Source organism: Podarcis melisellensis (genome assembly GCF_964234715.1).
Source record: "Podarcis melisellensis genome assembly, chromosome: 5".
NCBI classification, from domain to species: domain Eukaryota; kingdom Metazoa; phylum Chordata; class Lepidosauria; order Squamata; family Lacertidae; genus Podarcis; species Podarcis melisellensis.
Genome location: NC_138537.1, coordinates 13,178,853 through 13,203,656, shown reverse-complemented (window position 1 = coordinate 13,203,656; position 24,804 = coordinate 13,178,853). Strand labels below are relative to the sequence as shown.

At 43.2% G+C, this 24,804-nt stretch overlaps 1 protein-coding gene across 3 annotated transcripts in view; it reads left to right on the top strand.

Moving 5' to 3' along the window:
- Positions 1-24,804, top strand: part of NAALADL2 (N-acetylated alpha-linked acidic dipeptidase like 2) — a 777,627-nt gene that overhangs the window by 132,534 nt on the left and 620,289 nt on the right. Inside the window, exon 1 of one of the 3 annotated variants that reach the window (XM_081910935.1) lies at positions 8,506-8,523. The exons of the other annotated variants lie outside the window; for them this stretch is intronic. The gene's annotated coding sequence lies outside the window, so the exon portion shown is untranslated. Of the gene's footprint in view, positions 1-8,505; positions 8,524-24,804 lie in introns of those variants that run through there. 3 annotated transcript variants of the gene reach the window in all.

Below are 24,804 nucleotides of genomic sequence, written 5' to 3'. Positions count from 1 at the left end.
GTGGTGAAGGACCAATGCGGTGATGGGTCATTCATTGGTTGTGCCAGCCGTATACTAGTGGTAAACTGCAAATGCAAACCATATTGACATATTCCCTGATGTACCAGATTCCTCCCTCAGCAAACGTGCTGTTGATTTCCTTTCATTACCTCCCATCAGTTCTACTGATGATGCCACTGTCCAATGTAATAGCATTTCAATATTGATTTTCCAGACAGTCCTAAATAATGCTGTCATATTAATAACCTCCAAGGCACTCTTGGGGTCAGGCTTCGTGTATCTTCCTTAAGATAACACAATTGCAATGATCACCATTCTTTAGGGGGTCTCCAGGTCAACAACACATTTTTTTAACCCGACAGATGATTACATGAACTGCTTGTTCCTGGGAGAGGGAGGGATATCGATATATTTGTTTAGTTTAATAATGAAATGTTGCTGTTGCTGTTGCTGTTGCTGCTGCTGCCGCTGCCGCCACCGCTATTTAAGGAATTGGTATGTGTTGTGATCTGTTATTACGCTTACCGTGCAGCATTAATGTGATGGATACATCCACAATGGCACCTTTCTCACACTGAGTTCCATTTAACATTTGCCTCTGGTTTCCTTACATTCCTTAAAGCATTTTCCTCCTGTGGTTGCTTCCATGCTGTATCTGGTTGTGATTTGGGTGGAGAATGTCAGGAGCTGCTCATGAGGTCATGTGGAGCTTCAGAACAACCCTCCTGACATGGACATCTCTGCCGATTGCCTCGATGGGACAGGGCAAGGTGGCAGCAATGGCAGATTGGCTCCACCGGTGCAAATGCGGAGCCACTGTGGGATGCAATCTATTGGAACAGTCAAGTGGAACATTCCTTGTTTCCCTAGAGTGGGCACAGGCAGGGGGACATCCAGTCAGTGTAACTTCCTGTTCTACTGGTCTGGAGCTTCCTCTCCCTGCATGTGACCTGGGAGATGGGCGTGGGTCTGTCTTTGTTTTTTAAAGAGGGATAAAAGGGGACACCAGGAATAATCCATTTGGGAAAGCCAGATTGGATTACTTAACTAAAGAGATTCAAACGAATCTGCAGACTAGCTTCCTGATATATTGAGAGGAATCTGCTCTGCTACATCACTCACTAGTGTGTGTGAAGGAAGGATAATACTTATTCAATATATCCTTTCCTGCTACCTTTAACATTCCCACAGCCACAACCTTGCTGCCATTCTCCCTAATCTCAGCATCATCCAGGTAAGACAGAACAAGGCCAGAGGGTGCCTCCACAGCTCTGCCCCACCACGTAGGCCACTACTGAATAGGGCGCCTGTCAGTCTCTCAGTTTGTGATTTTCAGGTTGTGAGGTTTGTTGCTTATCTAGCCAAAAGAGAATCACGCACAAATATGAGGGAGGTATCAGCAGGATTGGGTGAACTTTGAGGTTTAGAGAAGTACAATGGAAGCAAAACAACAACAACAACAAAACCTAAGGGCAGAACTGCCTACAACATAGGACTCAGTGAGTGGTCCTGTTTTATGTATTATACCATCTAGATGCTTACTACTGTGCCAAAGATACATAGCCTCATTCTTTAAAAAAACACAATAGAACTCAAGATAAAACAAAACCAACACTGCAGAAACAAAGCAAAACAGCAACAAAAGAAACAGAACTATAAAAGAAAACCAAGGCAACGAAGTAGAAGAATCTTTTCTACATTCAAACAGATCCCAGTCACTCTCTAAAACTAGCACAGAGTTTGCCTGATGTTGGAAGGCTAACGGTGAAGGGATAGAATGAACCTTGGGAGGAGCTAAAAACAGATGTTCTTGGACTTCAACTCCCATCAGCCTCAACTGGCATGACTAACGATCAAAGATGGTGGGAGTTGAGGTCTGGCAACCTCTGGTGAGTATTAGATAGGCCACCTTTGTTTTACAGCATAAATGCCACTGGAGAAACAGCTAATTTCACATGGAAAGGAGATTCGAAGCAGGATTTCTGAGGAAGATCTCCCATGTGGGAGAAAGCAATTATTTTAGTGCAGGGTTGGGGAACCACAGGCACAGGGGCAAATGGAGTCCTCTAGGCCTCTCTGTCTGGTCCTTGGGACTCTCCTCGCTTCCCATCTCCCCAGGCACAACCACTCTCCCAGGCCCCACCTTTTACTGGACATGATGTGTATCCTCCTGGAGCAGTGTTTCTCAACCTGTGGGTCCCCAGAACTCCCATCAATCCTAGCCAGCATGACCAGTGGTCAGGGATGATGGGAGTTGTATTCCAACAACATCTGGGAACCCACAGGTTGAGAACCGCTGTACCTGGAGTGTGGACTTGAGTGCAGACCATGACTCCTGCTTGCCTGGAAGGAGGATAGAGATGGATATGGAAGTGTGTGTACAACTGGTGACATTTGCGGTCATGTACCACTCACTTTTGGTTCTTCATTGCAACTTTCATGGGCACGTGACCTCCACAGGGTTGCCAAGAAGGAAACGTAGCCCTCAGGCTGAAAAGAAAAGGTCCCATTTTGATTTAGTATTTCTGATTCTGATTCCTAATACACAGCTGGAACTTGGAAAATTAGAATTATCGTGGAGAAGTTCATTTATTTCAGTAATTCAACTTAAAAGGTGAAACTAATATTTGAGATAGACTCATGACATGCAAAGTGAGATATGTCAAGTCTTTATTTGTTATAATTGTGATGATCATGGTTTACAGCTGATGAAAACCCCAAATTAACAATCTCAGAAAATCAACACAGACTGTGGAAACTTCACACTGGACTTCAAGCATTGTATGCCTCCCCATTCTTCCTCCAGACTCTGGGTCCTTGGTTTCCAAATAAGATGCAAAAGCTGCTCTCATCAGAAAAGAGATTTGGGGAGCCATGTCATCAGTTGTTGTTGGTCCACTGTGCTTCATTAAGTCCAGGGTCAACGCAGCCGTCTACCAGGAGATTTTGGAGCACTTCATGCTTCCTTCCACAGACGAGCTTTATGGGGATGCTAACTTCATTTTCCAGCAGGACTTTGGCACCTGCCCACACTGCCAAAAGTACCAAAACCTGGTTCAGTGCCCATGGGATTACTGTGCTTGATTGGCCAGCAAACTCGCCTGACCTGAACCCCATAGAGAATCTATGGGGCATTGTCAAGAGAAAGATGAGAGACATGAGACCAAGCAATGCAGAAGAGCTGAAGGCTGCTATTGAAGCATCCTGGTCTTCCATAACACCTCAGCAGTGTCGCAGGCTGATAGCATCCATGCCACGTTGCATTGAGGTAGTAATTGGTGCAAAAGGGGCCCAAACCAAGTACTGAGTACATATGCATTCTTCTACTTGTCAGAGGTCCAATATTGCTCTATTTGCAGTCCTTTTTTTTTTTGCTGATTTCATTTAATATTCTAATTTTCTGAGATTGTTAATTTGAGGTTTTCATCAGCTGTACGCCATGATCATCACAATTATAACAAATAAAGACTTGACATATCTTGCTTTGCATGCCATGAGTCTATCTCATATATTAGTTTCATCTTTTAAGTTGAATTATTGAAATAAATGAAATTTTCCACGATATTCTAATTTTCCGAGTTTCACCTGTACTTACCCCACAATCGCAGATTTGGCCTTTTGCTTTTCTCTTAATAAATGCTTATTTTGCTCAATGTGTCTTGCACCTGCATAACTCCTGATGGTATACAGTTCCTTCACTGTCTTTGCAGCATCACTGCCATGCTTCTTCCAAGTGGTTCGCTCCATAGCAGTGTGTGAACTGGCTAATGTGTTCACCATTTTGTCATTTGTGTGATGCTCCCACAAGTTCCACTAAGCCAGCAAGAATGCCTTACGCCAATGGATCATTGTATTTCCCCCCTACAGCCTTATAAAACACTGCATTTTAAGTGCTCAGAAAATGTGAGGTTGGGAGCTGCACCTTCATGGGAAAAAGTTGAAGGCTGTATGCAACCAATGGGGGCAAAGGTGATCTGCAAATAGGTATCAACTCTGGAAACATATCCCAAAAATGTAACAGTTTCCTTTAATCACAAGTGCTTGATAATCATCAGAGGTTAAAAAAAAAGTGTTATCTCAGTTGCTTTAATTATTTTCACGCCCACAAAGAAACTTAACGACAGTTTAATTAGAAATATTAGTCGACTGAGCTGCATCTACAGCAGACATTGTGTCTGTTCAGGGAGAAATAAAGAAGGCTGGGGTTAGAGATCTGAGCAAATCACTGCAAATAAGTTATTTGTGCATGTATTATAAACTTGTAGGGTCATTTGCAGTGTGCAATAAAAATGCAACAATCACCCGCCACAAAAAATGTCTATAAAATAGAAGCAAAGCCTAAAAGATAGCAGCATTAAAACTGCTTGAAATGACAATGGATTGTTTGCTGACCATTCCATCTGTCAATTTCGTTTTCTTTGCACTTTTCCCTATGAATTTGAAATTTTGGTTTTTAAAAATTGGCCTAATCCAACAGGCTATTATTGTGTTCTTATGTTCTTGATCATTTCTCTCCTAAAATATTCTGCTAGTAGGGTGAATCTTCATCAGAATTCTTCTTGTGCTGTAAGGACATAAAAATGAGTGCAGGGCATATTTGTGCTTCCCTGAAAAACAACAGCATTTCACCCGGAAGGGTCGCTGATCCCCGCACTAAGCAAATAGCTCGGTTTTGGCAGGAACATGACTCACATCGGTAATTGTCCTCATAATAAATATTGAGCTTTGGGGAACATGTTGCTGAAAAAAATAAATAACTTTGTGCCAGCCAACCACGGCAGCTTGCTTTGTTGTTCCCAGCAAATTGATGGGCTCAACCCTGTCCTCTTGATGTTTATGCATTTCCACCCACTGCTGCTGGTGCCAGCCACAGTTCTGCACCAGAATACCTCCCACCTCCCTTGAGATTCTTGGAAACGCAACCTCTTCACAGTTCTGTGATGCATTTCTCCCTCCCCCCCCCCCACACCCACAACATGAATATCTGTAGATGTGAAATAGAGGTGTTGAAACTGATAGGCATTTTCACTTGCCAGGTTTGTCTGAGGCCAGGTGCCAGGGCCTGCAGAAGACATTTTGGCACTTGGGGTAGACCCCCCAATGGTGTAGTGAAGCACCTGCCAGGAAAGAGGGGTGAGGGAAGGTCAAGGAACAAGGGAGGAAGAAAGATTGACATTGGGATCTGCTGCCTTGGAGGATCCTGCCGCCTGAGGCAGGTGCTTCACCTGGCCTCAGGGGTGGACCAGCTCTGCTAAGAACTCTAGGTAAAGGTAAAGGTACCCCTGCCCGTACGGGCCAGTCTTGCCAGACTCTGGGGTTGTGCGCCCATCTCACTCAAGAGGCCAGGGGCCAGCGCTGTCCGAAGACACTTCCGGGTCACGTGGCCAGCGTGACATCGCTGCTCTGGCGAGCCAGAGCTGCACACGGAAACGCCGTTTACCTTCCCGCTAGAAAGCAGTCCCTATTTATCTACTTGCACCCGAGGGTGCTTTCGAACTGCTAGGTTGGCAGGCGCTGGGACCGAGCAGCGGGAGCGCACCCTGCCACAGGGATTCGAACCGCCGACCTTTCGATCGGCAAGCCCTAGGCGCTGAGGCTTTTACCCACAGCGCCACCCGCGTCCCACTGCTAAGAACTCTATGCAGAGCTTAAAAGTTATATCTGCTGTGGGCATTCGGAGGGCCAGGAGGCCAGCTGATAAGCCCCAGCTGTGCCATCTCCATCCATCAGCCTGTCCTCCGGGGTCTTGACATGCAATATATTTCCTATTTTTTGTGAACGGAGAATATGTGGAATCCACAAAGCTTCAGCAGTGGCAAGAAGAAGAAGAAGAAGAAGAAGAAGAAGAAGAAGAAGAAGAAGAAGAAGAAGAAGAAGAGTAGTAGTTTGGATTTGATATCCCGCCTTTCACTCCCTTTAAGGAGTCTCAAAGCGGCTAACATTCTCCTTTCCCTTCCTCCCCCACAACAAACACTCTGTGGGGTGAGTGAGGCTGAGAGACTTCAGAGAAGTGTGACTAGCCCAAGGTCACCCAGCAGCTGCATGTGGAGGAGCGGAGACACGAACCCGGTTCCCCAGATTACGAGTCCACCACTCTTAACTACTACACCACACTGGCTTCATTAGCCATGTTCAGGTGTAGTCAAATTATTACTGGGGCAGGAGTGCAAGGCTGAGATCACTAAACTGGTGTTGACTTAAATGTATGGGTTTTTTTCTGCTGAGAGAGAGAGAGAGAGACTGAGACTTTTAGGGTCCAACCTTCTTAAGGCAGGTTCCAACAACATGTCAAATTTATATAATTGATAATAAACATAAAACACAGTAACAATAGAACTGGAAGAGAAAAATACCCCAACAGTGACCAGAAATAACCTCAAAGCAGAGGTAGTCAGTTGGAATGTTTGGACCCTTGGAATGTTTTGGACTACAACTCCCATCGTCCCTGACCATGTCCCATACTGACTAGGGTTGTTGAGAGTAATCCAAAACATCTGCAGGACACCATATTGTCTCTCCCTGCCTTAAAGCAACCCCTTGTCCAGTAAAGCTACAAAGGTGTGTAAGCGTCAACTGACAATAATGACAGCAGCATTTCAGTGAGATCTGGAAAAAAGAGACGATACTATATTTGTTACACTGACAATATCCTCAAAGAAAAACTTTGCGCTTCTTAGCATAAGATAATACCCACTTTAATTTAGAATAATTGCTTTGGTTATTATTGAGTCTGTAAAATGGACTAAGCAGGCAAATCCAGTCTGCTTTCTAGATACAGCAAATGTGGATTAATTAAGCATTAGATCTTGGCCTCTTTATGGCATTCCAAAGTGTTGGAAGGAAGGATAGATCAATCATCATGCTAAATACATGATAGAGTAGGGCCTGAGCCAAACTAGACTATAAATACAATAATTATCTGGGAGCATTCCTGTGCGGAGTGCAGTTCTGCCCTGGGATCCTTTAAAACTATTTTAAGCTGAGATATGGGAGCTTTTCCACCATTGCCTGAGAGGAGAATATTTGTTGTATTTCTAGTGGCAAAGAAGCTTATGCTAGCTCATTTGACTATGACAATCAATGTTGCAATCCTCTATAGAAAATGATGAAGATTTGTCCATTATATTTGTCTTTGGTAAGGTGGCCTTGGGGGCATTCTTCTGTTCTCTTGATTATACTTATATTTTGCTTTTCTCTCACAATCCAGCATGGTATAATGGTTAGTGTATTGGATTGTGACCTGGGAGACCTGGGTTTGAAGCTCACAGCCATGATGCTCACTGGGTTGCTTTGAGTGAATTATTGTCTCTCAGCCTAACCTAACAAACCGGGTTGTTGTGAAGATGGGAGAACCATGCAGAACACCTTGAGTTCCTCAGAAGAAACAGTGGTGTATAAATGTAAAAAATACAGTGGTACCTCGGAAGTTGAACAGAATCTGTTCTGGAAGTCCATTTGACTTCCAAAACGTTCAGAAACCAAGGTGCGGCTTCCGATTGGCTGCAGGAAGCTCCTGCAGCCAATCAGAAGCCACAGAAGCCACGTTGAACGTTTGGGTTCCAAAGAACGTTCACAAACCATAACACTCACTTCTGGGTTTGTGGCATCCGGGAGCCAAAACGTCCAACTCGCAAGGCATTTGGGGTCCAAGGTACGACTATAAATAGAAATGACATTGTTTTGGCAAGGGATTTCAAACTTCTTCATATGCACTAGCATCAGATGTACAGAGTGTGTTGTGCTGAAACCTAGCCTCCCATTTCTCTAGCGTTTTCTTTCCTTTGAAGGAAGCTTCAACTTTTCTTCCCCATATGTAGGACATCTTAGAACAGGCTTCCTCAACCTCGGCCCTCCAGATGTTTTTGGCCTACAACTCCCATGATCCCTAGCTAGCAGGGCAAGTGGTGGGAACTGTAGTCTCAAAACATTTGGAGGGCCAAGGTTGAGGCAGCCTGCCTTAGAATGTCTCTATGATTTCCATGAATGTAAGGAATGAATATATCTTATTTCTGCAAGGAGTGTGTGTGAGAGAGAGTTATATCCTTAAATGTTTGTCCACTTTTCTGGAGCATGCATTTCCTGATCCAATAAAGCCCCATGAAAGAAGTTAAATCATGAAATTTTCCTCTGGGCCTTAACTGAAAGAAGGGGAAGCTTGGGAGGGTGGTTCCCCGGTGCCGGAAGAAGTTGCTCTCACTCATTTTGCTTTTAAAGGAAGATCTTCATTTTGCAGTATTTACTTTTCAAGAAAATCTGTCTGCATTGATTTCTTGAAAAGCAAAGAATACTTCATTTTCAAAATCACTAACTGCACAAATGTCAGGTGCATGGAATGCAACCTCCCTGCATTACCATGCTTGCAAAAAAAGCTCAGCTGGGGCGTGATTGCGTTTTCAGGAAGTACAGGCACCTGGGAAGTGAGCAGAAGGCAGACACCATTGAGAAGAAAGAAAGAAAGAAAGAAAGAAAGAAAGAAAGAAAGAAAGAGTCATTCACAAAGTTATTAGCCACCTCAGAAGTGAGGTAAGTGCAACCATCGCCACAACGTTCCACATGAGAATTTCACCCAAATTTTCCTTTCCTAATTTTAACGTGCAATTTATTTTCTCATATATTGACGGTTTGGTGGTAGGCGATGGTGGTGCAGATTTTTTTAGACACAGCAATAAGTCTAGTTGCATGCCTAGACGGAAAGTACTTCCAGACAAACCTAGAGAAGGTGCACAGGACATTAGTGTGTCACATCGAAGGGGGACTGCCATACCATAATGGGGGCCTCTAGAGAAGCAGCTCATCTTGCACAACATGCAAGTTTAAATCTCATGTTCCCTCCTAGATGTGGTGTGGAGTTCTTTCAAAGCCTAGACACGAGGCATCTTCTATGATGCTTCACCCCACCCCACCCAACCCAACCCAGTCCCTTTAATTGCCGCCTTCTCCTGGGAGCTCCATGATGCAACACTCTTTTCTTGCCTCTTAGGGTAGCATTTGCAGACCTACATATTTGTAGGCTGAAAGGACTTTGGCTCGGGACACTGTTACTTACTTATTTGCTTACAACCTTCATATACCAAAAAATACGCTAATTCTAAAATTGCCCTTGCCACCAGTCTCAAGATCCATTAAAAAAGACCACAAAAAAATGACACACACAAAACAATGGGAGAGAGGAAGGCATGTGTGGTGTCCAAATACCTGCAATACTTCAGGGATGTGAAAGAACCTCTTATCTTTGTAGCCAATGAGTTATCAGTTACAAGCTTTGGGAGCAAACTCTTGGAAGGAAACTCTTCCTCCCAGAAAGAAAAGAAAGAGAGCTGTAACTAATGAGTGATACTGGTTGTAGCACATCTATTTTGCATATCAGCTCTGCAAATGCTGCAATTTGCATTGAGCACCTGAGGGAGGAAGTCTTATTTTTATCCTGCTGTTTCCCAAAGAGGTCAAGGAAACACAGTGAGAAGAGCTGCATTTGCAAACGGAAGATCTAGCTCTGTTGTCGATGAGGCCAGACCCTGGTGGTCTGGGGGCTGTTCTGATTTGGGGAATAGGGAAGATGGAACACTTGTGATCTCATGCCTGAATGTTCCAAGTTGGCAATATGCTATGATCAGTGGCAGAACATCTTGAACAGCCTTCCCCAATCTGTTGCCCTCCAGATGTTTTGGACTTCCACTCCCATCTTGCATGGTTGACTGTCTGCAGATGATGGGAGTTGTGGTCTCACAAATATCTGGTGGACAATAGGTTGAAGTGGGCTAGTGGCTGATGTTTTGGAAAGCAGTTAATATGTGACACAAATAATTTGAGAGTGCCAGCACTGAAAGTTTCTAGATATTGATCACTAGCAGCGCATTCATGAGAGCAGAGTATATCAGAAGGTCCAGACACTTTTGGGTGTCTCAAAGCAGCAGAGGTGAGAAAGTTCAGAATTAGAGTAGACTCTTGGTTGGAGTTGAAAATCCATTGATGCGGTGTTTCCTCCCAGAAAACAAAACCCAAATCCCTAAAGTGTATTAAATGTAATCCCCCTTCCAAAACACACACTTTTCTGAATGCCAAGGAGATGCCATTAAAGAGACAGCCTGTGCATAACGAGCAGGGCTTAAAACAAGAAGGGGAGCGGAAAGCCGATTGCCAAACATTAATGGGACGTAGAAGTCTTGCTCCTTAAAACCAGCCAAGAAGTTATAGTCAATTGGCAATGGGTTTGCAGATACTAAAATAATTGCTGAGTTAATTGTCTAGGACTAGGGCAGCAGAGAGGGCAACCCTTTGAAATTCCATTTTGAAACTCTGGATTATGTGAAATTATGAAAGTGCCTCAAAGAGAGATGCGCTAGAGATTGGGCGAACCACTTGGAGTATCGGCTCTTTCCAAAAGACCTTACTTACGTAAGTTGGAATTAAATGATTATTTGCAGAGGCAAAGTCTCCTGACTTGAAATCTGTCAATGCACATATGTTCGGAGCTAAGATAATAATATCATAGACATGCCCTCCTCTCCTCCCTCCCTCCCTCCCTCCCTCCCCCAAAAGCTATTTCAAAGAAGTTGCAATTGCCTCATTAGTTGCAGACCAGAGCTCTTGAACAACATTGTACATGATGTTCTTGAACATATACAAATGACTTCCTGAAGATATACTAGATTTTATATAGTATATAAAATATAGTATTTTTATGATATATTCAGTGATCCATGTGACGATCACCTCCAGGCTTGACTACTGTAATTTGCTCTACGTGGGGCTGCCCTTGAAGCTGTCCCAGAAACTCCAGAGGGTGCAGAATGCTGCAGCTGGGTTCCTCGCGGGGTCTCTACCATGGGAGCATATTCACCCAGTGCTTTTCCAGCTGCACTGGCTCCCGGTGGAGTACAGGGTCAGATTTAAGGTGCTGGCTTTGACCTTTAAAGCCCATGACGGCCTAGGACCCTCGTACCTACGGGACCGCCTCTCCCGGTATGCCCCACGGAGAGCCTCAAGGTCCATAAATAGCAACACCCTAGTGGTCCCGGGCCCTAAGGAAGTTATATTAGCTTCAACCAGAGCCAGGGCCTTTTCAACACTGGCACCGGCCTGGTGGAACGCTCTGTCTCTTGAGACCAGGGCCCTGCGGGATCTGATTTCTTTCTGCAGGGCCTATAAGACAGAGTTGTTCCGCCTGGCCTTTGGCTTGGAGCCAATTTGATTCCCCCCCTCTCTTTCTTTTTTCTTTTCCTTTCTCCTTCTGCGATGAGGCTACATTTTAATATTTTAATGTTTCACTATTTTAATGTTGTATTTTAAATTTGTTTTTAAGTTGTAATCATTCTACTTGTTTTTATTATTGCTTGTTAGCCGCCCTGAGCCCGGCCTTGGCTGGGGAGGGCGGGGTATAAATAAAAATTATTATTATTATTATTAGATTTTGGTCAGGTTGTTGAAAATAAGTGAATTAGCAGGGCTAACTTGAATAGCCCAAATGTTTGCATTTATTTTCACAGCACTTTTAAGCACTGTCCAAACTGCTAAAGTTAGTCATAGAATTATAGAGCTGGAAGTGACCTCAAGGGTCCCTCTGAATTACAAGAATCTCAGCTAAATAATCCCTCTCAAATGACTATCCAACCTCTGCTTAAAAACCTCCAGCGAAGGAGAGTCCACCACAGTCTGAGGGTGTCCATTCCACTGTCAAGTAGCTCTTACCACCAGAAATTTCTTCCTAATATTTAGTCAGAATCTCCTTCCTTGTCACTTGAATTTATTGGTTCAGGTCCTACCCTCTGAAGTTACACCGATTCTGTGAGTTTCACTGGGTTTTTTGTTTTTTCTTCCATACAATAATAGCCCATTGGGATAGGTCTGTTTTTCCACAGCAGAGAAGAGGGCATACTGGGAGGAATAATGGCTTACCAGGACTTGGCCTATTGCATTTCCATGCATGCTTTGTTAAATTTGGCTTTGTGTGTTTGAGGTTCCTCCACCCCCCTCCAACCGCAGGATGACTTTCCCATAAAGATAGATCACAGCTGACAGTTTTCTGGCAGAATTATCAGTATGTGGTAAGATCAAATGGCCACCACTGGGCCCTTAAATTAAGTTGTGCCCCATCCCAGAAAACAATAAAGATGTTTGTTTGTTTGTTTGTTTGTTTAGGGCAAGTTGCCGACTTGTAAAGAACAATTCTGAAAATTCTGGTTTTCAGCCTTGTTCATCCCTTTGTCACATTGATCCACTTCAGTCTAATATGAAAAGACAGCTTTGGTGAGCCCTGCTGTTGAAAAACATGGTGCAGTGCTTGTGAGTAATCGGGAATGCCAAACACCCACCGTCCCACACAAAGAACAAGAAGTCAATAATGGAAAGAGCAATGCTTCTCTTTGAATTGCTTTGCACCCAAGGGTGAAACAACAGGCTCCAATCAATAAGAGACCGGTTGCAACATCTCTTGAATGCTCTCTTCCTCTGAACGCAAACCATTGCTCAGCGCTATCCGCTTATGCCCACTGAGGGGATTGAAGAAGTCTGACTTGCGCTCTAATGAGAGAGGTCCTCCTGACTTCCCCTCTGTCTTGCAAGCATTCAAAGTGCAGCTCCATCTGTGCACACAACCTCTCTCCAGCTGTGCTTTGCAAGGAGGGTGGCACCAGCTTTGATGTCACCTTCCATTCAACTGGCATAGGTTAGCACTGCTATGGGGCTGTTAGCCAGACTCCTCGTCTCTCGCACTGGACGCTTCTTTGAAACCTTGCAATTTGCGCGTACAGAATATAAGTAGATCTGAGGGTGCCACAAATGCCGTCCCAACTCAGTACATTCGAATTGCTTGTTTTTTAATATATATATATATATATATATATATGCTTTCGTAGATTTTCACGGGTACAGGAATGCAGGTTTTGGTGTCCTCGGGTGTCTTCCCGTGTAAAAGTTGGGGTGTCTAGGCGAGTGAGACCTCGTCGAAACGTCGCCTAGACACCCCAACTTTTACACGGGAAGACACCCGAGGACACCAAAACCTGCATATATATATATATATATATATATATATATATATATATATATATAAAATATCCATAGTAGCCATGCTCATATTTCATTTTAGGATAATAAAAATGAACTTGGCGCAGGGCATTTCCTGGGGATTAATGGCTGGCTGAGGTTAATGGGCCTTGGCTATGCTCTGGGCCATCAACTCCTCCCAGCTGGTCATTAATCCGCAGGAAATACCCAGCACCAAGATGATTATATACCTTTATGTGGATTCTTCTTTCTGAGCAGAATTCAGGAGCCCTCGGCGCCTGCTGCTTTTAGCCACAGTTAGAGCTTACAGCACTTACAGGCTTCAAATGTTTGCTGGCATTTCCGCTTAGTGGCAGCGCAAGAGTGCTGTGCTTCAGAGCTTTTTCAAAGAGCACCTACAGAACGGGTAGAGAACGAGCCCTCAGCCTGCCGGGCTGCTAGGTGACCTGCTGATTGAGGCAGCTTTACCAGCATGGACAACGCCTGGGTAGGATAGCCTGTGGACCGGATTTCTGCTTCCTCTTCACGGCATGCAGACGAAAGCCACACAAGCAAGCTCAAAAAAGCACAGTGAGATACGTTTTCATTTGCAAGGAGAGAGTGAGCAGTCCTGGTTTTTAGATCTTTGGGAGACTTCTGAATGTTATGATGATCTGACGGGAGCAGGGAGGAAAGGAAAAGATGCAAGAACAAAGTGTATCTAAGATATACAAAGTCCAACTGATGGATTTATAATTTTTTATTCATCACATTTATATCCCACCTTCACTCCAAGGTGGCACACATGGTTTTCTTCCTATTTTACCCTTGCAAGAACCCTGTGAGGTAGGGTAGGCTGAGAGACTGTGACTGGCTCAAGGTTACCCAGTGAAGACTCACCCACACTTCCCTTGGTCTGGCAATTTCTTCAGTTTGCCCCATGATTTCTAGGCACGGGTCCGGGAGGTGTGTTATTTGACCCACCTCTTTCCCCTAGCTGTCAACTTTTCCCTTTTCTTGCAAGGAATCCGATTCGGGAATTTCCCTTTAAAAAAGGGAAACATTGACAGCTATGTTCCTTCCCACTGTTTACTGTTGAATCGGAACAAAACATCAATCTGCAGAAACCCCAATTGATATTTGTTCTGATTCAGCCTTAAACTGTGGCTTTTCCTGGGGAAAAGTAGAGGGACAAAGAAAAAACTTTGAACTCTGGTCTCTCAGGCACCAGTCCAACACTCTAACCACTACACAATGTTGACTCTCACGCCATACTGATATTAATCCCATTAATTTCACTGAGTCCTACTCTAACTAAAGTTGGATGCAACTCTGTGTCCAAAGCAAAAAGAGTAATTTCTGAGGGTGGGGGACACTCTCCCTGCATCAATACAATATTCAGGACTTATGTCAAGCCACCTCCACACCTTACATTTCAAGGACTGTTATACCACTTTAATATAATAATACATAATAAATAAATATTCAAATGTCTTAATCATCTGCTCAAGAATTTTCCAGGGCAACTTACAGAAATGTCAAACATACAGAGTTTAAAACTGCACAATAAAACAATTAATCCATAGACATTAAAAACACACCCCGGAAAATTATGATCAATATGGGCAATTAACCAAAAACAAATCAAGAACTAATGTTCAGTAGAAACAACCCATTGCGTGCCATGGAATGTCTGAGAGCAGAGTTGAGCTTTAACTTGAGACTGAACATATAGTAAAATTGGTGCCAGATGAGTCTTGCTGGAGAAAGCAAACCATAGATGAAGGGCCACAACCAAAATGGCCCTCCTCCTTAGTGCCAGTCCTTGAAACTTGAAACAAATGTTTATGTGCACTGGTGAGACTGGTAATTCTGGACCCCGGTTTCCCATTTCAAGAACATGCCGCAGTTAGCCTCAGCCTTGCACCCTTCCCTTCCCTCTCTGAAAGGAGACGATCAATTTCCAGGCATCTTTTGCAAAAAGCAAAAGTTTCCCATGTTGATGGAACACAGAAAAGTGGTCCATGCAAGCCACAGTTGCCTGTTTTTGGGTGGGAAACTTCAGCTCTGTAGACAAATGATGGAGATGGGGTGTGAAATATACTCAGAGTCGCAAAGTGATTTCATGCTCTTTATTCAGCTCATAGTTGTGAGGAGGAATGAATGAAAGCCCCCTCAAAGTATCTGCTTTATATACATTATTTACACAATGGGCTGCACATGATTGGCTAATTTTAGAATTCTACTGTAAGCCAATCAGGTTGTGGATTCACTTCTATCTGGAGCATGATTAGGTGGTTCCTGCCAACCAATCATACTGCTGCATTGTTCTAAGACCAGTCAGACTGCTGCATTCTGAATCCTATTGTTCTAGGACCAATCAGACTGCTGCCTTTTGGATCCTATTGTTCTAGGACCAATCAGACTGCTGCAGTTTGGATCCTATTCAGTTCAGTACATAACAGGGTGGATGAGCCAGAGGGGAGTCCATTGACTTCACCCCTTCAGACACATCGCAGCTACTACAGTTCTGCACATGTTGCAGAGACTACTTGAGAGGCAGGGATCCTGCCATCCTCAGAGCTGCTCCCTGCACAGTCAGGGCTGTGGTACAATGGTTGCTGCAGGACAAGTGAGATCATCCCCACTCTCTCTACCCAAGCAATTTCCATAGCATGCTTTTAAATGCCTGAACAGAGCTTATGGATTTGTTACAAATTGTGGCCGGAAGCTTTAGATTTCCTCCACTTACATGCAAAGGGAGAGAGGAGCCTGAGGCTTGCCATGACACAGTCATACAATACTAAATCATGGTTTTGGGTTCTGTCTGAATTTAAACCCCCCCCCCACATCTTTAAAACCAACAAATCTGAATAAAGCCTGAATTCTTGTCTAGAAGCACAGAAATGGAATAATGCTCTTTTTTTTTTAATCCAATTTTTTACACCAGGGTTTAGCAACTCTTTTCTATTAATGCTTTTACTGTTGCACACTTTCAGTCTGTAACATGGTGTGTGTGTGTGTGTGTGTGTGTGTGTGTGTGTGTTGTCTGCTTTGGACTGGCAACCTGAAAAGGAAAAAGTTGCTTTTATTTTTACCTCTCTGATGATCAAGCATTACTCTATTAAGAGATAATATTTGTAAACGAGTGGATGAATGCACAGCCTCAGAAACGGTAGGCTTTTGCCTCAGCTACAGACGTTTCTGGTGATGTGATAAAATGATCCAATGTCATCTCTAGGCTAAGCAAGCAGGACAGAAGAAGGGCAATGCCTTACTTCTATAAATGCTTGTGTTCACCAATGTCATGGTCCTCACTATGAAATCAAGGCCTTACAAAAACGTCTACCCAGACAAGGTTGATTTAACTTGGTCCCCATCATGCCACTTTTAACAGTCATAGATTCCCCTCAAGAATCCTAGGGAGCATAGTTTGTTATGAGCGTTGAAAGTTGTTAGAACACCCATATTCCCCTCACAGACCTACTATTCCCAAAGTTCCCTGGGAGAAGGAATTGATAGCTGCCCATTTTGAGAAACAGATGCTGAACTCGATGGACCTTTAGTCCTTTTAGCAGGACTCTTCTTAAGTTGTTTTGGACCTCCCAGTGTAAAAATTACAGACACAGAAGAATGGAAGCCTTTTTCAGACTATTTAAAGAAACATTATAGTATGATGAATTCGTGAGCAGGATATGAACTATGAGCAACAGCAGGAAATAGAGATTACGGTATCATTGTCATGATATAAAAGATATAAGATAGGGTGCAGCAAAGGGGAAAAATAAAAAACACCATTGAAAATGAGATGGGAGGTTGAACCCCCAAAGAGAAAACTCTATTATGTATTGGAATGTATATGTGATTTTTTAAAAAATAAAATATAATGGGGAGGGGGATGCAGACATAACAGTGATGCAATCCATTTAATGGCAGTTTTTTTAAAAAAAAAAAGCATAGTTATTGTTTTGTTTTAAAGCATAGAAAATTAAAAAATGTTTAATCTTGCCTTAGATCACCTATCTTGACTAGCGTTGAGGAAGAAACCCATAAGTGAATTAGCTGGTTCAAGGAAGGAAGATGGGTGAATGACTTGCCATCTCTAAAAGGAGAATTATAAACAGAACCTGAGGCTAGAAAGGTCTTGTTTTCCTCAAGTTATCTATAATTTAGGATCGTCCTCCAATTCCCACCAGGTCCCTCGGAACATATTTATTTAGCTACGCCAAGCTTGGCTGGTAGGCAATAAACACTGCAGTTCAAGTTTGTGAACTGTGGATGTCAGAGGCTCAGATCTCCGAATAAAGAACACTTCCTCTTGTAATTAAACTTCAGATGGGTCAGTTTACCTTCCTGGCCTTGTAAGCAGCACAACTTGACTTCTGTCACACTCCACATCTTTCTAAAGAATGACCTTTTGTTCTTCCTGGCGTTTAATGAACTGTTAAAATAAGACCTGGCATAAAGGGGGCAGTTGTATAACATTGTGCATCCGGGCAGCATTTAATAACAGCCTCAACAAGAAAAATAAATAAATACAGTACCCATCACCTGCCTTGTTTTCACACAGGTTCACAACATTAAGATACAATAACTTTTCACATCCGTTTAGGCAGCTTAGGCATCTATGGCTCACATGGTTGTAATCACGCTGGAGTGTGCCTCTTTTCTGTAAAAAATATTCCGTTATGAAATGACTAACCCACATCACAAAATGACAGGCTCATATTTACTTGTTTGCCATATTAAAGAAATGATCACTAAATATTTCGGTTGTCAAATATGATTCATAATGAATATGTGCGGGAAAGGGGTGCCAAATTTCTAATATCGAGAAACATTCACACAGTCGCTCCAAATTTTGAATAAGTTCAATTCAAGGCTCCACCATCTGGACCTGGGGAAATGGGCAAGTACATTGAGCCACATTACTGGATGCTCACAATTGGCCTCAGGGGTGAGGAACATCAGGCCTGGGGCCCAAATACATCTCTATTCTTGGGACTCTCTCCAGGCTGCACACCCTCTAAAGCCACTACCATGACCCCTCGGTGGTCCTGTTTTGCACCACCCTTGAGGTTTTTTTGCCCGGCTGGGATGCATTCTTGAACTCTCACAATACATCTTGCTAGTCAGGAAGGAAGGCAGATAGGCTTGTGTGTTGCTGTAGAAACTAACCTACTGTACAAACATAAATTTTATGGTTGTTGATCCACCCAATTTTTGTCTCTGGCTCCGCCTATCACTGACATGCTGCCCACAAGGAAACGCAGCTGCGCTGTAGCCCGGGGCATCTCACTTTACCCTGTAGCATCACACAAGCAGGGAAGCTGGTTTTAGCAGTCTGGCACAGCTTCCCACCCCCCTCTCCTCTCCGTCAAATCCAATCCAAATGTTTTCCCTTTGCTTATACTCTTGAGCTCTTTATATCTGTCATTCATGGCTGTGCCGGTTTCTCTGTTTAGCAGCAACATGCTGTGGGCCTTCCTTGGGTCAATAAGAAAGCCTCTGATCTTTGAAGTGCCACTGAGCGTAAGATCTGAATGCGGGAACCAGCACAGCAGAAGCTGGCAGGTCTGGGGAGACCCTGTTATAGGTGTGTGTGTGTGAGAGAGAGAGTGAGAGAGAGAGAGAGAGAGAAGGCATGTATGGTTTTTCCCCACCTCCATGTGCATAAGGAACAATCCATAAACTCAGCAGTCTGGTACTGCTGGCAGTGATTTGAAACACTAACTCAAGCACAGAAAGCAACATCTCATTGCCTTGCTATAGTTTATAGGTAAAGGTAAAGGACCCCTGGACTGTTAAGTACGGTCAAAGGCAACTATGGGGTTGCAGCGTTCATCTTACTTTCAGGCTGAGGGAGCCAGCATTTGTCTACAGACAGCCTTCCAGGTCATGTGGCCAGCAGGACTAAACTGCTTCTGGTGCAACGGGACACCGTGACGGAAGCCAGAGCGCAAGGAAACAGCCTTTACCTTCCTGCCACAGTGGTACCTATTTATCTACTTTCACTGGTGTGCTTTCGAACTGCTGGGTTGGCAGGAGCTGGGACAGAGCAACGGGAGCTTACCCCGTCATGCGGATTCAAACTTCCAACCTTCTGATCAACAAGCCCAATAGGCTCAATGGTTTAAACCATTCCAGAGTGTGTGGGGAGATTAGGAGAGGCTGTTCTGTTTGATGGCCCCACAAGGCTAGAGAAGGCTGGAGACCATAGAGCTGATCAGTCCCCACAATGCAGGGAAGCAGTATTTCCATGTGAGGAGGATGCTTTTTCAACCCAAGGAGTGCATTTCCCCGTGGAGAACCTTCCAAAGGCCACACAATGGTGGGCACAGCTAAAGACAAAATGTGCAGAGAGATGCTGCTCGCAAAAGTCAGAGGCGTGTGTATATGTTTGTGTGTTTAAGGATATATTCCAGCCACTCAAAAGCATTGACTCCCAGTCAAAGCCTGGCAGTAGGTGCACTTACTTGTAAGTAAATAAGCCTGGAAAAGAGGAGATTGAGAGGAGATATGATAGCTGCTGCATGGAAGATGGAGCAAGCTTGTTTTCTCCTGCGCTGGAGGGTAGGACTCGAACCAATGGCTACAATTTATGAGAAAGGAGATTCTGACTAAACATATGGAGAAACTTTCTGGCAGTAAGAGTTGTTTGATAGTGGAACGGTTTTCCCTGGGGAGGTTTTGGACTCTCCTTCCTTGGAGGTTTTTAAGCAGAGGTTGGATGGCCATTGGTCATGGATGCTTTTGCTGAGATTCCTGCATTGCGGAGGGTTGCACTAGAAAGATGACCCTTGATTCTATGATTCTACATTTATCAAAGCAGATTAATGGTACAGACTCAACAGCAGGTCAATACAGCCCAGGAGCAATTCCAAGGTGGAGAGTTGACGTGGATGAACCCAGCCTAGGAGCAAGGCCTTAAGAACTGGAAAACCCAAGATCTACCCACACTGGAAGAGTGGCAGATGCAGCTGATGGACTACATGCAACTGGCCGAGATGACTGGCAGAATCCGAGACCTGGGAGAAGAGAGGGTTGAAGAAGACTGGAAGAAATTTAAGATTTATCTACAAAGATATTGTGACTTGATTGAATGTTAAGAAGGATGCTAGATCATAAATAATCGCCCACCACTAAATTAGATCTGAATTTGACGATAAGAGAGAATTAAGAAAGTATAAAATCTTTTTTGGAGAACTGTTAGATTGTATTTAAATAAGTGGATATAAGATTGTAAACAAGATGATAATTTGCTTGGAAAAACTTTTCTACAATGTAAGTGGGAGCGGGAGACGTAAGGGAGTCCAAAGAAGTGAAGAAAGTATGTTATATAAGTAAAGCTGTTTATTATTTATGTATCTGTATTCAAAAAATCTTAATAAATATTTATTTAAAAAAAATAGGAGCAAGGCCAAAGTTCACAAGGCCAACATTGGTAACAAGGAATTCAAGACTGTCCAGGAGCAGTAGAGCTGTCCCAACCAGTTTCCCTGCCCACCCGCCAAGCTTTTAAGCAGATGTGGGGAGCGTCCACCTACTCACAAGAATCTCTATTCCTATGTGTAAATTGACTTTAATCAATATAACTCTCTTCCTGAATTCCACCGTAACTATCTTCCTCCACCCATTCATCCTCAGAGCAAGGCCACTGACCCATCCATTTTATGAGTACACAAGAATGCATCACAATTAGCTCTGAAACAAAGCTAGAACTTCAAAAATACAGGGGTTTTTTATTTTAAAAAGTGATTTGGTTTCAAAAAAGAGGATTCCACGTGAAGCTTCCTGGTTCTTGGTAATGTTGTTTGCTTTGCTTTGCTTCATTTTCCCCCACCCACCCCTTTTTGTTTTAATGTTTAAGCTGCCAGTTCCCAAAGAGCCTCATTAAAGGGTTGGAGCCTTGGAAGAACAAATTAATTCAGAAAGGTGATATTCTAGTTTTGGTGTCTGTCTTTGAGTGCGCGATGGCATGGCAGCAATAACAGGAGAGTGGGAGAGGGAGGGAAAGAGGAGACAGGGGAAAGACCCTTCATAGAAACCCTGAGAGATGCACAAAGAGAGGGCAGAGGCATGCATTCCTCAGCGAGAAGCCAGAGCCCAATTAGCAGCCATGAAATGAGCAAAGATGAAGTGAATAATCTGCCAGGGAAGTACAGTATAAGCCCATTCTGTAAACATAGGCTGGTGATTCTCAACGTAGGTGGCAACCAACATTAGGGCAGTGAAGCAGGGACTTCTTCCTGGAAATTCCCATTCATTTGTTGATTGGAACAATAAGTAGAAGAAACATTAACTCATCTCCATACAAGTGCAGTAGATGACACTGTGTGCTCCATCCTTCGCTTGATTCCCAATGTATGGAGTCATTGTGGGAAGTCTGATTTCCCTTAGGGTTTCCTAAGAATACTACTTGGATCAAAGTGTACACTTACACCAAACAAAATAATCTACTAAAACTGCAGGAAGCTGTATCAAAAGCTGCATATCTACATCTATCATCTATCTATCTATCTATCTATCTATCTATCTATCTATCTATCTATCTATCATCTATCTATCTATCTATCTATCTATCTATCTATCTATCTATCTATCATCTATCTATCTATCTATCTATCTATCTATCTATCATCTATCTATCTATCTATCATCTGTCTGTCTGTCTGTCTATCTATCATCTATCTATCTATCTATCTATCTTAAAAAGTAGAGACATCACCTTGCCAACAAAGGTCTGTATAGTAAAAGCTATGGTTTTCCCAGTAGTGATGTATGGAAGTGAAAGCTGGACCATAAAGAAGGCTGATCGCCAAAGAATTGATGCTTTTGAATTATGGTGCTGCAGGAGACTTTTGGGAGTCCCATGGACTGCAAGAAGATCAAACCTCTCCATTCTTAAGGAAATCAGCCCTGAGTGCTCACTGGAAGGACAGATCCTGAAGCTGAGACTCCAATACTTTGGCCACCTCATGAGAAGAGAAGACTCCCTGGAAAAGACCCTGATGTTGGGAAAGATGGAGGGCACAAGGAGAAGAGGATGACAGAGGAGGAGATGGTTGGATAGTATTCTCGAAGCTACCAGCATGAGTTTGACCAAACTGCGGGAGGCAGTGGAAGACAGAAGTGCCTGGTGCGCTCTGGTCCATGGGGTCACGAAGAGTCAGACACAACTAAACGACTAAACAACAACAACAATCTATCTATCTATCTATAGTGAAATCAGTCGCATGTTTATTAAGCAAATGTTACATTTTGCAAATTCGCTGTCAGAGCAATGCTGGTTCTTGTGATACTGAACTGATATTAAAAGCAGGCAGCCAATCTTGTTCAGTTCCGCAATAGTGCTATTTTATGCCAACAACACCAGTTATTCCTCACATCCCGACGCAGTGCAAATGTGAGAACATACACAACAGCACAGTGCTTTTGCATCATTTACAGCACAATCCTATACATATATAATACTATTCTCAGCTTAAGTGTGTAAAACCAAAAGCTGCAGTCCCAGTCTCATCTTCTCAGAAGTCTCATTGAACAACCCCAGGTCAGTGGGGTTGGGATCTCGGCTTAAGACTACCAAACCTATGATGCAGTGCATATCTAAACAGAAACATGCACACAATACTTAAATTCAAGATCACAATTGAGAAAAAACAGTGAAAATAATTTCCCCCCAAAAAATAGGCAATAGAAAGGGAGCCGGGCAAATAAAATTGGAAATGGATTTTTTTTTCTAATGCTGGCAGACAAATCTTTGGCCTTATTGGGGTGGTGGGTGGGTGACAAAGTACAACAGCATTGTCTCTGCATACCTGAACACCTGCGAAACCCACACAAATACACCAAAGTGCCAAGATTTTTATCTTTTCAGCAGCAGGTGAAATCCTCATTCTTTGCCCACGCTTTTCAGCTTTTCTTAGTTTGTGTTCTCATCCTCCCCGCCTCTTGCATTTTTAGAAGTACGTGTGGTTTTAATGTTTAACACAGGTATAAATAGTAGGAAGAAAAAGAAAGGCAGGCAGGCAGGCACATTTTGAGGCCCGATCTGTGTGCATAACTAGCAATCTCCATGTAATTTGAAGAAAATAAGCTTAAATCATAGACGAGTTTGAGTAAGTTATTGATATTGCCAGAGAAAGAGAAGTGGGGAAGCGGCTGTGATTCGCCGACACTTTCCCACTTGGTGGGCTCTTTTTTTTTTTTGTAAGATGTTTTCTATGTGTCTGAATCCCAAAGCTGGGGAATTACACGTGCTGTGTGATTTGTATGCGTGGTTCCCCATCCAGCTAGGGATGCACACACAGAAGTCTACTTACATGTGCACATGGCCCAAAGGTGCATCCAGGGAGAGATGCTTTTGGTTTTCATTCATTTTGGAAAGCACAGAGTCCAATAGATGAATCTCTTGGTGGTGGTGGTTGATTTTTTGTATGTGTGTGTCTGTGCAAGTCCCACAATATGAAGAGATCTTGCTTTGCAAACCTTAAGGAGCAGGAGCAGAGTTGGGGGTGGGAATCGAGAGCGGACAGAGAAAAATGGTCACAAGCATTAATGAAAAATATTTGTCCTCCTGCAAGCAGGAGCATTGGGATGCAAATGAGACAGCTGTGTTCTTTAATTGCAGCTGGATTAATAAAATGTAATTTTTACAACCCATTTGCAACAGACCGCTGGGGAATACATTTTATTACCACTCTGGGTGTCTTCTAGTTAATAAATTCGTGTCTTCTGAGCATAAGCGTTTGGCTTCAAATCCCAGATACAAGTTTATTAAAATTGTAATAGTTCTTGGAGACTATAAAATGAAATGAAGTGCACAAAATGTACATTTCCAGCACATGGCTCTCAAGCCATTTTTTACATGACTAATTTCCATGTTTCTGGCCTTGGCAGTGTGGTGTGGTTGAATTTAAATAATAAATATTTAACCAGCCACAGATATTGGTCTACGTGCATTTCAAATGTAGGCTGTTTTAGCGCCCTTTGCAATCTTATTTAAGGTTTACATTTCATAGAATCAGAGAATTGTAGAGTTGGAAGAAATTTGAGGGTCATCTAGTCCAAAACCCTGCAATGCAGGAATCTTAGGATGTGGTGGTTCTCTGGTTCAGCCAGCGTAAATCCCCAAGCCCTGACTCAACCAGAGATATGCTGCCCCAAATCCTTCATCCTGGCTTAGCTGAAACTCAGGGAGCTGAGTTGTGCCCTGGAAAAGGAGTGTTCCAGGGGAGTGGTTGAGCCAGGACCAGAGGAGGGAAACTTAAGTTGGTTGGATACTGTGTGCATTCAATTTGGCCCTGTTGGTATACGTTAAGCTGGCAATGTTTGGGAAGCTGAAGAAGCTTGATCTTCACTCAGTAGAACAATGTTGGCAAAGTGTTTCCTAAGTTTTATTGACAGAAGTCTGATAGAGAGTCATGTTGAACACATGGAAATGTTCACCGCCTTCTGCCCTGGTAGGTTTCTGCAGTGTACATGCACAGTATCTGTCATAAAGATGAGCATTTCCTTAATAATGGATATGTTCTTGTTCGATATTTGCAGAGCTTTAGACTCTAAAGTACATCTTGGTGTACAAACATAATTAGTGCCTTCCTACTGACAGAGGAAGGAGATAGCTATACGTTGCTAATTTCTTCAAGATGAGCCAGTCAATAGTTTCTTCATATTGATTGATACACATCTCCTCTAACCTTTACTCAGGAGCTCCCTTCAATTAATTATAGCATCTTGGTGCTATTTTGTCCTTTGCAATATTCTTGCCAATGATTCTTTTGCATTCAACCCTTGATCCTGATGTTTACTGGTATT